We start from the raw sequence: 17,172 nt of genomic DNA, 5'->3' as shown, positions 1-17,172 counted from the left end.
ATTAAGAATATTTTCAAAGTTTTGCATGAATAATTTAACAGATTGATTAGGGTCGTCTTCTTCTTTTATTAATTGGGACCAAGGAATACTCTTAACATCATCTAGAAAAGCATCATTGTTGAACCTTCGAAAACACCTTCTGTATATCTTTTCTGTTGTATATTTGGAGTGAAAACTTGGGACTTGAACAAATTGTGCTAAATGATCTGATATGGAAATTATTAGGTTACCTGATATTATGTTGTTAGAGTGAAAATTAATGAAAATATTATCAAGAGTTTTTGAATTTACATTGACTCTCGTTGGCAATGAAATGTAAGGAAAAAAAAACATTTGAACACATATTATTAATGAAAAATGATATTTCAGGCGAGTTTTTATAACTAAGAAGATTAATGTTGAAGTCACCCATAAGCATAACATTTTTATTTTCTTTTTTAAGTTTTTCCAATAAATTAAGAAGAAATTTTTTATTAAAATCATGAATTGACATGCAAGGGTGACGGTAGATACAACCAACGATTGTATTTTTTTCTTTAGGATCTATTATTTCTATAAAAACTGATTCAAGTTCATGTGTTTTGTACAATAAAAGGTCATCTCTCTTATTATATATAGAAGTAGAACTAATGTAAAGTAGGGCACCGCCACAACTGGACTCAGTTGGTGTATGTTCTATCACATAATTTTCAATTTCTACATTACTTATGGGTGATACATGTTGTTTCAGCCTTGTCTCAGACACAGCAATAACACAGGGAGGAAATTTAAAGGAACTAATTAAAGATTTTAACTCATCTATATGAAAAGAAAGTGAGGAAATATTTAAGTGTAAGAAATTTAATGGGTTTAGGCTAAGATCTAAGGCATTAAAATCATCATTGTAGTACTTACAATCTAAGACACAATTGTTTACTTTGTTTAGACATTTAAACAAATAATTGAGATTAGGGGAATTAGTTGAAACATTTAAATTAAGTGTTTTAATTGAACTAGGTTGAGGATCACAAATAATACAGAACAAGGTCTGAGGATCAGAAATTAAATCAGAATACTGTTTACTACTAATGTTATTGCATTTGATATGTACCCAACAATTACATTTGTCACACTGAATAGATTTGAGATTTTTAGCAACATTTTTGTGGCATACAATGCAAGTAAAACTTTCCATAATAGAGTTTATTGAATGAGTAAAGTGTTAAAGTTAATGTATTGTTATGTATAAGATTTTAACGTAACTATATAAAAGAATCAAATACTAAACTAATTATAATATAAAGTATTTAAAATAAATTAATAAATATTAAGCTAAACAATTAAGATAATTAAAGTCTTTAAAATATAAAAGATAAAGTCAATAAAATATAAATAAATATTGCTATTATATTAACGTAATTTCGGTTAATCAATTTAAATATATGTTTTAATAAGAAAAAAACTAAAGTTAATGTTATAATAAATGTTTATAATAATTTAATAAAGTTATATACTTAGCGATAATTTATTATTAATAAATAATAAAATACTAGGTATAATAACAAATAGGTAAATAACATATAACAACATCCAACTAACTAACATAGATTATATTTATATATATACATATAAACAACAATTAAATAATATAGTAGTTAATAATATAATAGTAGATTATCTTTCAATGAATAAACAATAATTTAAAATATTGTTTAATTAGAAAGACAGAATGATAAAATACTAATATTTAAACTAAAATAATATAAATCAATATTAAATAATATTTATTATGATATTATCCTAAAAAATCTATACAGTAACAAATAAAACTATATAATAATAATAAAAAATATATATACTAATAAATATGTAGTATAATTATGTTAATTATAAAAATATGTAGTAATAAATATTTAATAATAATAACAAAAAATATATTATTAGTAATAAATTTTAAATAAAGTGAATACAATTAGCTATGAATAAATAAGATAATGAGAAAAATAAATAGTAATAAAATTAGTATGAATCAAAATATACAGACAAACAGATGATTACAATTTAAATCGTAAAAAAAAAAAAATTATAAAAACAACCAATCTAGCTGTTCTTTTATTTTTTCTTCTTTTATTTCTTCTTAACTTGCTAATTTTTTTTTTCCTTTCAAGTCTTTCTTATTTATTTACTTTATTATTTTGTTTACTCTTTCTTTTTCTTTTTCCCTTTTATAAGTGTTCTTTTTTTTTTAATTCGAGTTTTTTTTTTTGTTTTTTTTTATTCTTTCTCGTTAACTTTTTCTGACACTTCTTTCTTTATTTCTTTATTTTTTACTCTCCTTTTTTTTTTGTTTTTTTTTTTATGTTCTTTAAATTAGTTTATTTCTGTATATAAAATAAATAATTATTTACTTGTTATCATAATTTTATCTTTAATATTTTTTCTTTTCTTTTTCTTTTTTACCGTTAAAAAAACGCGACCGCCATTTGCGAAGACCTAACACCGTCCGTCCAATTATTAAAAAAAACAAGAACCTGTTATAGTTTACTAGTCCCCTGTGTCAAATAAAGATAATAAGAATTTTTTTGAATTTCGACACTGAGATACGAATTCGTTTTTTTTTTTTTATTTAATATGTTTTTTCCATTATGTGATAAAACAACAAATTTTTGGTAAATACAAAGGTAGCATATTTTTGTTGCTAGATTGTAAGGTTTGCAACGTTTGACAATATTCCATTTTATAATAAGCTTTATATTTTGGTCTTTTAAGCTCCATATTTCTTAGATAGTTCTGCGTCATTTCTATACTTAACTGATGCAAATGATTTGAGATGGTTTGCGTATCTTAATTTAAATGGTGTATTCCTAATACCAAAATTACTTTTTTATTACGATCATGATGACTGGAACTTGCGGTTGCTTGGTAGACAATATTGTTAGATAAACATTGATTGTTCAAAGGGCAAAATGCTTTATCTACCCAGTTACATTGGTTGGTTTTCAATTGATTATGCGAATTTATGATAGATTTTAGGCTAGACATGCAACTGTAGCTGATTTTAATTGAATTTCAGTTGAATATTTTATATAGCTTGTAACCGGCTGGAAAATGTAAGTCAATAAGGACTAGAAATTATTTTTGTTTTGACGTTTAAGCTGAACGGAGGGTAATACATCAAAGTAGATAACAATTTTTAAATTAGATTGAATCATGATTTGAAGATCGTTTCTTTTAAAAATATGTGTTATATGCTTTTTGATTTTATTCATTTGCTGATTGTTTTTGTTCTTAAATACGGCAAGACGGTTGTTTCGATATAGGCCGAAATCTTCTTTAAAATGCTGTGAAATTTGATACAGTATGAAAATACCTATTAATTCTCTAACTTTTAACCAACCAAAAGGTATATAAAAAAATTAAAATAAACGGATCCTCTTACCGTTTTTTCACTTTGAAAGACCACAAGTAAAACTTCGTTAACATTCCATCTGTGTGCCTTTTGAACCTTTCAAAAAATGAGGTAGGATGAATTACTAAAGTAATTTAAACAAAAATTAATTGTGAAGTTCCAAATAAACTTTTTTTGAATCAATGGCAAAGTACGCAAAATGTTGTAGACTGGTTTAAAAAAAACACCAATAAGCACTTACACAAATTCCTAGTTTTTGATGTTAACGATTTTTACCCTTCCATAAACGAAAACACCTTAAACAATGCTATGAATTTTGCTGACCATCATATCGTTATTAAAAGCAAAGCCAAAACATTGATAAAGCATGCAAGAAAATCTCTTATCTTCAACAACGATAAAGCATGGATTAAAAAAAGTGGTGGATTGTTCGATGTAACAATGGGTGTTCGATGTAACAATGTAACATTTGATGGTGCTGAAGTCAGAATTTTGTTGATGATTGTTCGATGTAACAATGTAACAGAATGATTGTTCGATGTAACAATGTAACATTTGATGGTGCTGAAGTCAGAATTTTGGGAGAACTCATGAACCTGATTTCAGTATACTAAAGATGTTAAATGTTATTTTGTATAGTAGATTGGCATGTTTCATGATTGTCATGTGGCTTTTTAATTGATTTTTCGCTCTTTAGATAATAATGATACAGAGCACTCTAAAAAGAGTGTAAAATTATATCCACGGTATCATATACCGCAGAGCTTTGATTGAATTTTTATCAACGGTTGGCTAGTTATTTTCTTAAGGTTGAATTTCAAGAAGATTTGCAAACGAAAAAAAAATGATTGTAGAAAGTGTTTACGTTCCATACCAAATGAAAGTTTATTCAGACCACAAATATGTACACCTTACCCTTTAATAATTTCTTCTAAATTAATTTTCCAAATGGTGTTCTGTAGCTAGTAAAGATGTCCTATTTGATGAATGTGTGTAAATTGCAAGTGGTGTTTTTTTATGGTGTTTGGTTGATTAATACTTTTTCTTCATTTTTTAGTTCATTAATATTTTCTGTATTTAAAATCTAAATGTTTGTTTAAATATAGAAATCGGTTTGTATTACTGGTTCAACATACGCTTTATGAAGTATTGTCTAAGCTTAATTGTAAGAAATCATTTTTTTTTTTTTTGTTTGGTTGCTAAGGACATGTGAGCTACAGAGCTTCAATTAATTACAACAAAATTTACTACAGCTTTTAATTCTTGACAAATGATAATATTTTCAAAACTTTAAGATTCGTTTTTTTTTTTTAGTTTTTTAACCTTTCATAGACGAGGGGGAAAAAATTAAGTTCCGTTAATGTTAAGATCTGCTGCCAGGGCAATTCCGAAGAGGGGGGTTACGTATCTGTTTTTTGCTGACTTGAGCCAAAAAAAATTTTTGCCAACTAACTATTCTAAAATAAAAAGGCTCTTGTTTGCCGACATTTTCCAACTGCCAACTATAGATCCAATTTTGGCTACTCCAGTGTCCAATTTGCCGACTAATAAAATTCTTAGGAGGCTAGACACCCCTACCTCCCCCCTCCCTCTCCTTTCGGGACGGCTTTGGTTGCTGCACGATTTAACAACTCCAAATAAAGATCAAAATTTTAATGCAGAAATTTTGTACTTTTTAATTTTAATTGTAACCTTTTGGTTACTCTTTTGGCAACTTGAGTAGCATTTAACAACCTGGTGTATTGTGTCAACACCACATTAAAAAGTGTTGCAATCTAGAATTATACGTAGTTTTTATTTCAATCTATGTAAATTTTTTTTTGGGAGATAAGAAACTATATTACAGATATTTCGAAAACCAAAAATGCTCGAGTAAAGTGGTTGCTTAGCAATCAACCTTTATGATATTCTCTTTTTTTTTTATTTTTTGATGACTTCAGTGTAAGTCAAATTGAAAAAATTCATTCAAATTGAAAAAGCATATAAACGGGATTATGTACAAAACAAAATATCTTTTGAATTAAATGCTTCTTATAGTCATTTATACATTATTATATATATTATTATACATACTGTTGCAATATGATTAGGGTAAGTAATCATTCATCTTCCCTAAAATAGCTTTATATTTAACAAGCAAGTTGATTAAATTTGGGCACAGATCTAATCAACAGAGGTTGATTTGATTAGATTTAGGCAAGAAAGCGCTAAGTTGTTACTTAGCGCTTTTTTGATGCTATCAACGTTTTGCGAACTATATATGGATATATTTAAAAACTTTAAAATATAAAGTGTGTATATATATATATATATATATATATATATATATATATATATATATATATATATATATATATATATATATATACATATATATATCACTTTTTAATTTAGCGCTTTTGAATACTAATATTATTGTAAATTAGTATTTAATCTTTTCTCTATTTTTTATTAAATCTTATCAAGGGGCTTAATGATAAGACATTTTATTTTTACTGATTCTGGTCAGACACTGAACTATCTATCACTCCACGTATCACTTAGGCTTTTGTATCTAAAGCGATTTCCTGCTTAGACTCTTCTGCAACTTGTGGTCCGGACAACGTACCTTTTAGTCTTAAAGAAGTGTTCTTCGGAGCTATCGTCAATACTTTCAAAACTATATAACAAATGCTTATCAGAGTCTTGTTTTCCAGTCTGCTGGAAAGTGGCATCTGTTATCATTATTTTTAAAAACTCTAGAGAGCGATCTGACTCGTCTAACTAATATCCTATTAGTCTTCTTCTCATAATAAGCAAGGTTTTTGAGTCTTTAATTAATAAACACTTAATCTTTTATCTTGAATCTTAACTTATTTCTTGAATCTTATAACTTATTTCTGATCATCAATATGGATTTCGATCTTCTCATTCTACAGCTGATTTGCTAATAGTAATAACCGATAGATTTTATTGTGCATAAGATAAATGTGGTGAGGTTAAGACTGTTGCTCTTGACATTTCAAAAGCTTTTGATAAAGTTTGGCATTCTGGTCTTCTCCATAATCTTTTTTCTTATGTTTTATCTGGTCACATCTCTAAGATTATGGAATCCTTTCTTACCAATTGTAGTATAAAAGGTGTACAGCACTCTTCTTCGTATCTTGTAACTTCAGTGGTTCCTCAAGGTTTTATCCCTTGCCTTATACTCTTTTTAATCTAGATTAACAATCTTCCAGAAATTCTCACATCTAAGGTAGCAATGCTCTCAGTTGCTGATTTTTATTCAGACAAAACTCAATTTTTATCAGCTAATCGTTATCGCAATAATCAAGATTTTCGTTTATTTACGAACGGTAATGCACTCGATGACTCATCTACCTTTCGTCTTTTAGAATTAACCCTTACTTCCTATCGTTCTTGGAAATCATTTATCAAATCCATTGCAAAATTAGCATCCACTAAGGTTGTATCTCTTTATTGTGGTTGCCGCTTTCTTGCTCCTGATTCTATTCTTTATCTCAATAAATCTCAAATCCGTCCTTGTACGGAATACTGTTGTTATATTTGGGGTGGATCATCCAATAATTTTTCCCTTTCTCTTTTTGACAAGGTGCAAAAACGCATTGTAAACATAGTTGGTTTTGCTCTTAAAGTCAACCTCTAACCATAATCTCATCGTCGTAATATTGCTTCTCTTGCTCTTTTCAATAAATACTATAATGGCCGTTGTACTAAAGAGCTAGCATCTTTTGTGTCATCTACTAAAACTCATTATTGTGTTACTAGTCATTCAATTAAGTCTAATTCTTTTACTGTGACTGTTTCTAAGTGCTCTAAAAATTCTTATTTCTCTAGTTTCTTTCCTCGAATATCGGTTCTTTGGAATTCGCTTCCTTCTTGTTTTCCTGCTTCATATAATTTGCAATCTTTTAAGTCGTTCGTCAGAAATTACCTTGCTCCATAAACTTCATTTTTTCTCTTCCAGTAACTTCCAACACTAATAGTGGTTGCTTGCAGCCTTGTTGTGAAGATGTTGAAAAAAAAAGATTGTGAAGAAATTATAAATTATAACTTTAATGATAACGTTTATATATTGACAAAATAAATAAAAACTAAAAGCAGTTCTAAATCATGTAATATTAGAATTTTTTCAATTAAAAACTTAACAGTTAAAGTTTGATTAAAATTTAACAGTTAGACATAAGCTTAGAACGATGGAGGAAGAGCGTTCCCTGTATCCTTTTAATAAATTGCGCCCTCCCCTGTCCCTGATAAAGTTTGGCATTTTTAGGTTGCAAACTAGTATTTAGTTAAAAAGTGTCCCCAGCTGAGCACACATTGTACTATTCACAAAAGTTAAAGAGTATGTCTAAAGTCTTCGGTTTAATTCAACATGTTGACCGTTAATTTCAATTATTGAAACTTTTGAGCGCTTTTCAATCACGTTTTCCCTTTTCTCGTATACTTACGTGGTCAATGTGTACATTTGAATATAGCTGCATTGTTCTGGTTTGAGCAGGTTTCAAGGGTTAAAGCAGTTTGAGCAGGTTTAAAGGGTTAAAGTAGTTTGAGCAGGTTTCAAGAGTTAAAGCAGTTTGAGCAGGTTTCATGGGTTAAAGCAGTTTGAGCAGGTTTAAAGGGTTAAAGCAGTTTGAGCAGGTTTCAAGGATTAAAGCAGTTTGAGCAGGTTTAATGGGTAAAAATTTCAAGGAGTAAAAACAAAAGTTAGTTTCAAGAATTTAGAAAAGTTTTTTGATTTTTCTATTTCGAGTGATGATAACACGAAACATCGAACAATGGAATGTTGCATTTTAAGTCCGAGAGAAAAAGAAGTAGTCTGTTTTGTAATTTTTAGGACAAAAAACCAAGATAACTTTTCTGCTTTTATATGTAAGTTTAATAGACTCCTTATTATTAATCAGCATGTTATTATCAATAATAAAGTTGATAAAAGTTAAAAAAAGTTGATTGTGGGCTTATTTACTCCTCACATAGACATGTCTATAGACCTTGTTTAGCCCTAGTATGCGTAAAATGTGTTCACATGCCTAGGAACAGATACTTTTGATCTTAAATCATATATAAGATCAAAAAAAAAATTATTTCGCACCGCAGAATAGCATTTAACCAGAAAGTTCACACCTCCTTCCTTACTAATGATGCATATATGCCCAAATCCGGCTTTCAACCACGGAACTCCAGTTCTGAAGCCAGAATTCTAACCAGTTCCAATCTTTTTTTTATGAGCACTGGTTTTTGTATGAGGGTAAAAATATTGAAATTTTGAAAATAAAATTTGTTTTCACCTTGCCTCCACCCACACTTTTTAAAAAATTTTTAAAATGTGGGATTATGTTTTATGTCTCGCCCTTCCACCCACCATTCTGTTTCTGCGATCCTTGGGCCAGAGTGCACAAACACTAATTTTGAATTAGATTCAAATTTAATTTTTGTGCATTAAAGGAATAAGGAATTTCTAAAAAATTAGATTATTTTGCTCAAAAAGTATTTTACCCAAATTTTAACAAGATTTCATAAACAGTTAACGGAGTTATGATTTTTTTTCTGCCAAAAGCCTACATTCTAGAATAAACACACAACGGTACATACCAAGATTCGCAGAAACAGGTTCAACACTAAATAAAGCGTTGCAAACATATCCACAAACCAAAGTGCGTTTAAACAACAATAACGCAAAGGATAAGAAATAAACAGTTAAAAGTATTGCATAAAGAACCTTGAAAAACACACAACAGTCAAGTTTAAATCTAAAATAGAAAGCACCTTAAGATGCGTCTTTCAGTGCAAAAATACTGACAGAAAAGCATATATATAATGCACAAATGTTATGTGCTTTCCATCTTTTTAAATTTATTTAAATAAATTATAAAATCTTACCAGCAAAATCTTTAACCGCCATTTTAAAAGTATACCATGTTGAACAAAAATAATATATAATCACACAAAGTTCAACAACTAACAGTTTTAATTTCATCCAAATTTTTTATTTATTTTTCTAATCTAAACATTTATTTTATATTTTTATAAAAAAACAAAAGTTTAGTTATTTATTATTGATAAAATAAGCTTATTAATAAGCCAAAATAATTATGTTTTTATAAAAGTACGTATTACTAACATACTGCTACATAATGATTGAATAGGAGGAGTCTGATAGTTCATCTGCAGCAAAATTTAACAAGACATTATTATCCTGAGAACAAATGATCAATAAAAACTTCAAAACATTCATTTATTATTAATTTGGTTACTAATTGTTATGCAAATAGAAAGAAATAAAGTAAATATTTCTTGATCATAATTGAAATGTAAATTGTTTTTTAAAATAACAAACAATTTTTTTCCACCAATGCATTGGTGGAAACTCTAATTGCCTAATAAAAGTAAAGATAAAGGCAGATTAACGGCAGACACCAATTGACAGCAGAGCATCAGCTTATCAACAAACTCACCACCCAGCGGGCACGGGCGTCCTATGGACGTCACAAGACCGTAGGACGTCCTCAAAACGTCCAGCGGACTTTCTGTGCCCTCTGGGAGAGCTTCAAGCAGTGTCTTGTATATTTATGTACACAATATACTGTAAATAAGTGCTATTTTTATTAAACAATTTTAGAAACAACTTAATTTTACAAAAATGATTTTTTTATCATTTTTTTAATGTAAGCGTTTTTGGTCACTTTAAACTACATACTTTTTGTTCTAACGAAGATGTTGTTTATAAACTGTTCGTCCTATGTCGTAAATGGAGAATTTTTTTCCTATTGCATTATTTAGGATCAAAAGTTTTCGTATTATGCACTAAGTAGTTTGAGGAGTTTTAGTTTTAAGCACTTTTAAACATTTGTTAAAGAAATTTTTGCATTAGTTTTTACTAACTAAAAATTATTTTTTATTTTTAGTTTTTTTTTATTGCGCTAATATACTTTTTATTGTACGAAGGCATCACCATAAACTACGTAACGCAAGCTTAAACAAAACAAAAAAGATCAAAGTTTTCCCTCGCCGAGTCTTAACTTGAATAAAGAATCAAAATAGGCGACTAAGTTGAATGAAAATCACCGCGTAAAAGAGCTAACACCTCCTACTTTTGTTTTTTAAATATACTTTGCGTTACGTAATTTATGGACGATCCCAAATTTGTTTTGCTGTTATTTTTAATTTCTACTGTTATTTAAAAAATAAATTATGACGTAGTTATTTATGTTGCAATATACAACTTTTTGAAAATAACTTTTTATTATACAACAAAAAATAATTCATCGATTGTAGGACAAAATTTTTAAAATAGTGACATGTTTTAACTTTTGGTTTTCAAATGCTCGTTATAAAATAAATTAAAAATTTTATAAAACTCAAATACAAACTAGAAAATAACTTTTTGAAAAATATTTAATTAAACGGATTATAGTTATTAATAACTATAAAACCAAATTTTTAGTAGTTGATTATAAACAAAGAGTTTCCATAAATTGAGAATAATTAAGAATATTATTAGAATAATATAAAAAAAATTTAGTTGATTGCTGCAATAACTGTCTGTAATAAATAATACTTATGTTGTATAAATATCTCAATATTTATATCACTCACTTAAATTAAATAAATTCTATAACAAGAAACAAACCACCCTTTGTAGTTGTCTTTTTACACATTTTTTGTAAAAAGACAACTGCAAAGGGAGTGTCACGTTTTATTTCTATTAGATCAACACTTTTTTTTTTTGTTCCTGTTACGTCAACACTTTTAGTTTCTTTTTTTGTTGTTATGACATACTTCCAACTTTTTTTGTTTCTGTTACTTCAGTACTTCTGCTTTTTTTTGTTTTTGTTTTTTTGTTTCTGTTACTTTCAAATTTTTTTGGTTTCAGTTACGCCAACTCTTTTTACTAAGTGATAGTTTTTTGATAGTTCAAAATTTTAGTATAATTTTAAAATTTGTACTTCATGTTCTTATACACTCCAAGACATTAAACAATGACATTTTTTTTTGAGATGTTGACTCTTTTTTAAAGTTTTCTTTTTCTTCATATTCTAAGGGTTCCATAATATTACTACAACTGTCATGATATTCACTTATTAACTGGACAACGAGTAAAGTGTTACTTTAGGCATTAAGCTTTTTTAATTTTCAAAATCAGAGACACGATTTGGAAAGGTAAAAAAAATTAGGTGACAATTTATTCATTTGTAATATTTTTAAAAAAACATGTATTTTTTATATAAGATTGAGACTTACTTTGTATGTTAGATGTTTATTTATTGATAACTCCATAAGATAGACAAAAAATGGAATGTTAAATTCATTAGGAGTAACCTTTTTTTAAAACTGTTATAACACAGTGCCCAGCCGGCATCTCTATGTTGTTTCAATGTTGAAATTTGGTTGAAGCACTGTTTCAACATTGTTCAACTATGTCACAACGTTAAACATTGTTTATTTAACGTTGTTTCAACGTTAAATCAACGTTGACAAAAAAACTCAAAATTTAAAAAAACAGTACGTTGAGTTGGTGCTTAAAGTAAAATTTGTTTAAACGAAAAAATTAATTAAAATAATATTTTAGTAAAATGTGCAACATAGAGGTTTTTATATGTGAAATTTTTAAGTTTTCATTTTCTAAGCGTTTTATTTAGTATTCAAATTTCTACTTGTTCTTACAATAAAAGAAGTTAATATCTTATTTAAGAAACTGGCGAAAATGCCACCCTAATTTTCTAGCTCTGGCAGAATCATCTTCTAGTAGTGAAGAAAAGAAACTCAAGAGAAATAATGATAATTCCAAATTTACACAAAACTTCAGTCAAGTAGAAGAAGACAAAAATTCGGAAAGCGATTATAAAAGTGAAGAATTTCTTTATGATTATTTGTCTCAAAGTGACAATGACACTGTGTTTTTCTCAGAAGAAATTGAAAAACGATGTTTCACTTAATCATAAACTGGTGAAATGGGCAGTAGAACACTGCTGTTCACGTGAATGTGTAAATGAGCTGATAGCTATACTGATAGCAGAAACTTTCTGCTATCTACAGAAATAGCTTTTAGTATACCAGTCTCAAGACCAAAGTAATAGTATTGGCCACCACACTTGCTTTTGACAGTAACTGAATTTGGAGTCTGAAGCAAAGTTCTTTTATCTTTCAGCAGACGATGCCCTTCTCAGAAGGGCATCATCTGATAAAAGAACTTTGCTTCAGCTCCAAAATCAGTTACTGTTGAAAGCAAGTGTGGTGGTCAATACTATTACTCTGTTCTTGAGAATGGCATACTAAAAGCTGTTTCTGCATCAAACAAAGGTTCTTCAATTTTTATAAATGAAACAATATTTATTGATGTAAATATTGATGGTTTACTATTATTTAGGTCTACATTAATGGACCTTTGGCCGATTTTATGTAGAATAGTAAATTTTAACCCTTTTATTGTGGGATAATATTATGAAAAATCAAAACTATCTAATATTGATGATTTAATTTTTGATTTTTTAAATGAATACAACTTCAGTTAGATGGGATATTTTTAAGACAAAAAAAATATAATGTAGTTATTAGGGCATTTATGTTATGCGCCTGCGAGAGCATTTATTAAAGGTACAATTAATTATAACAGATACAATGCTTGTGAAAGATGTACAGTTAAAAGGAGCTTTTAGTATACAATGAGGATAAGAAAGAAGGAAACAAAATACCAAAATTAGATAACGTTGATGAGTTCCCAATGGCTAAAGGCAGTATGTTATTAATTATTTTTTAGTGAATTTTTATTTAAATTTATTAAGTTTGTAAAAATATCCCACAAAGGTTGTTTTGTGAAACTATTTTAATTTATAGTTTCAAGAGCATGTTATAGTTACTTACTGATATAAGAAATGAGCTACGAAGTCAAAACGCAGTGACCAAGCCTGCTTATAATAGTGAATTTATAAGCCAAATAAGATTTATTTTGTCAGTATTTTGATGAAGTAGACAAGATATTAGTTGAAGAAAAAAATACAATGATCATGGGTGAGTTTTAATAAGTATTTTATCAAATAGTTATATCCTTTAGTTTCAGAACTTTTTTTAACTTTATGTCTACATCTTTATGTCAAAACTTATAAAAACTTATAACTGTACATATTAGAACAATGGCTTCTTGTTTGGCTTCACAATGGCTTCTTATTTGGTAGTATAATTTATTTGATTTAAGGGTAATTAATGTTTAATTTCCACAGTTTTATTATCATTAATATGACTATAATAGGTTATGAGCAGGTTTAGGCAATTTTTAACAACCAGATGCCATTCCTGGTGTTTACTTGTTATTCAGATCAGAACTGATTTTTTTTTTCTTGTTATACTACCAGAAGATTATCAGACCAGATTTACAAACTCCTCCTTCAATGAAATTGAGAGTTTTTTTTCCAAGCTTTCTTTCTCCAAGTCAAGTCTTTAGCTCTGCTAAAAAAACATCCCCGTTCTAATATAAGATCAATTTAATGTCATGACCTGGATATTATAAAAACGAATAACATTTTTGTATTGTTTTAGAGCAGGACTAAAGTTATTAATAAATATTAGCAGAACAATTAAAGTGACTTTTATTAAACCTCGTTTCACAAAATAATGCTGAGGTAATCAAAATAGTTTTTAATTATTGACGAATTTTTAGGAATAATTTATTTAGAAAAAGTTTGTTTGATAATGAGTTCAATTTAAATATTTTTAAAAAAAGTTAATATTACTTCTCACATAATTAATATTAGTTCTCTTATCTATTAAAATTTAGAATATTTTGCAACAATTTTATGGCCTCCATAAATATGAAGGGGAGAGGTGGAAAAATATGCTTTAAGAGCACTAATTTATATGTTAATTTATTAATTTATATTTATACACTTAATTTATAAGGTATATCTTTATAAATATGTAAAACTTTTTCGTTTTTATTTACAGCTTCTTCTATTAAATATGATCGAGCGACTGAAAAAAAAACTCAATTATGAAAAAAAATTTTATTTTTTAAGTAAAATAAAAGAAAAAAAAAAAAAAAAGAAAAGCCAAAAAAGTAACTGATATTATATTTTATTTAAAAAAAAAAAGAAAAATAATGACGTGGTATTAAAAATTGATATTAATATTAATGTTTATTGGACAAAGATGAGTAAAAAATGTTACAAGTTATTTTTTGGTCTTTAAAGTTGTTTGAATGATAATTTATTATTTATTGATGTTTTCTTTTTTAATTTTTGTTGCTTTTATATTATCAATCAAACTAAGTTTTTGTTGTGTGATATTTTATAATGTTTTATGATGTTTTCTTTTTTAATTTTTGTTGCTTTTATATTATCAATCAAACTAAGTTTTTGTTGTGTGATATTTTATAATAAACTTTATATTATATTTTGTAATAACAATGAATATTATCTATTTTTGTTCAATATTCCGTATTACTCTAATGTAGTTAATTATGTTTTAGCAGCCTGGGATTCTTTCATTATTTTCCTTTGATGCCTTGAGTTATTTAAACATAATATATTCAGAACTATGCAGATTAATAGAATAATAAATATATTAATAAAAATGAATTTAAAATATAATAAATTTATAAAATAAAGAAAATCTTATATTTGCTAATTGTGTCTACTAATATTATTGTTTAGCAAGTGTCATGGTTATAAAATGTCAAAATTTAGCTAGTTTAACTAGGCCTGTTAGTACACTTATATTATGGTTTCTTCGTTTTTTTATTAGTTCATATAATATTTTCAAAATCAAATATGTGGAAAAGAGCTGTTTGGAATGAAGATTTGCAAGGAGAAGAAGGTGTAACTCCATCTAATTGGATTTGTAAATAAAACTGATTATTGACCTCCAGGTACCAAAGCATTGACTGCACTGAAATGCCGAGAAGAATTGGTTTAACTTTCCACAAATAAAAACTAAATTCTCTTCAGGTATTACATCTATATATTACAATTACTATTTTTTAAATAATGTGGTAAAAAGATTTATTTTGTTAATACAAAATATATAACTATTCATATAACTATTTCAGTTCCACAGAAAGCAAACAGGATTGTGAAAAATTTGAATTTGCAACTACAAAAGAAAAATAAAATGATGAGAATGTTGATTTGCGAAAAAGAAAACATAAACAAAGAGAATTTTCTGTTTATTTCCCAAGTAGGTATTACTTTTATGTGCTTGGATTATATAAATTTCAATTTTTATACCTAAAAATAAAAATTTTTTAAATAATTTTTACTATAAATTAGTAATTATATTTTACAGGTTCAAAATGCAAATTTTTTATGTTAAATAGCAAATGCATGCTGTTTAACATAAAAAATGACATTATTGACCCCTGCCCAAGCCCCATATGCGTAAAAATATGGACGTTAAACCTAAATAAAAACTAAAAAAATCCTCTAAATTAGATGCAAAATCTCCTCTAAAATTCTATTTTTCTTATGAAAATTTTATGTGTCCACCCTGATAATTACTTCTCAATATTAAAAAAGTTTAATATTTTGATTATTAATTTACTTTGAAAAAAGGTTGTTTCATTTAAATTAAATATTTGAAAAAGTTATTAATTATCATCTAAAAGCAAGGCCGTCCTGAACGGGGGTGCCCCCCCTTTCTCTAAAGCTGTCATATAAGCATTTGAGTTGGCACATTTAGCAAGTTTTGAACTATAGTTGGCAAATTGGCAATAATTGGCAAATATTGAGAACTTTTTTTTTTTTTTTTGTCTCTAGTTGGCAAAAAATACATACAACACCCCCTCCCCTCCCCACATGAGAAACCACTTCGGGACGGCCCTGTAAAACAGTTATATTATCTTTTAAAAATTCAGAATATTTTCGAAAAATTTTATGGCCTCCATGGAAATGAAGGGCAAAGGTGGTAATATATATTTAAGAACACTAATTTATATGGCGTTGTAAAATGTATACTTTTATAATTTGTAACACTTTTCCATCCATTATATTTTTTTCAAATCTTCCCCTTTTGATATTTTTTATTTACAGCTTCTTCTATTGTATTCAATGGAGCAAAAGAAACCTCGGTTAATGGAATATTGTTTGACTTTCTAAAGTGCGCTCTTTTTCAAATAGGTAATGGAAAAGAGAAGAAAAGTATATAGATTTTATTCAATTGCATGTAAATATATGTAATATTTAAATATATTTTTCAATAAAACAAGTTTTATTTTTTTCTTTAATCATACTATTTTAAATGAACTAAACTGAAAAAGTTCTAAATAGTCTAAGTATAGACTATGAGTAGATTTAATATCCATAATATGCCTTGATAATGTAATAGAGGTGTACAACAACACTATTGGACATGCATAGTACGTTTTGATGGTGATCACAGTTTTTATCAACGGTTTCTGTGATTACAAAATGTTTTTTAACAGTCGGTTTAACGTTGATAAATCAACGTTAAAAAAACTGTCATTCTAAACGTTGTTTCAACGGAAATTCAACCTCATTGTAACGTTTTTTTTTTAGCGCCGAATCAACGTTGATATAACGTTTGAACCAAACGTTTATTTAACGTTGATAAATCAACGTAGAAAAAAACTTTCATTCTAAACGTTGTTTGCCGGCTGGGTGGTTAAAAAACTGATTAATCAACACAATAAATGAAAATAAGCTGTTGCGCAATCAGTAAAAGCTGAGAAAAACCCTCCAAAACCAACTTCTATTTTGGGGCACTTAAAAACTAATTTAATTTTTATATCAGTTTTGTCACAGAAGTATCAATATTTTATTTTTTAAATATTGTTA

At 27.4% G+C, this 17,172-nt stretch overlaps 2 long non-coding RNA genes across 2 annotated transcripts in view; one reads left to right on the top strand and one right to left on the bottom strand.

The window, feature by feature from the left end:
* The window catches only part of LOC124818783 (uncharacterized), a 63,486-nt gene extending 54,109 nt beyond the window's left edge, over positions 1-9,377 (bottom strand). Inside the window, exon 1 of the long non-coding RNA XR_010637941.1 lies at positions 9,269-9,377. This is a non-coding gene — a long non-coding RNA (uncharacterized LOC124818783). The remainder of the gene's footprint in view (positions 1-9,268) is intronic.
* Positions 9,378-15,016: 5,639 nt separating this feature from the next.
* On the top strand, positions 15,017-16,562 carry LOC136079846 (uncharacterized). Its single transcript, XR_010638266.1, has 2 exons — positions 15,017-15,327; positions 15,429-16,562. It is a non-coding gene; the product is annotated as an uncharacterized LOC136079846 (long non-coding RNA).
* Positions 16,563-17,172: the final 610 nt, after the last annotated feature.

This window comes from Hydra vulgaris, chromosome 04, assembly GCF_038396675.1.
Source record: "Hydra vulgaris chromosome 04, alternate assembly HydraT2T_AEP".
Classification (NCBI taxonomy): domain Eukaryota; kingdom Metazoa; phylum Cnidaria; class Hydrozoa; order Anthoathecata; family Hydridae; genus Hydra; species Hydra vulgaris.
The sequence above is the reverse complement of the archived record's forward strand: the minus strand, read 5'-3'. Positions and strand labels throughout refer to the sequence as shown.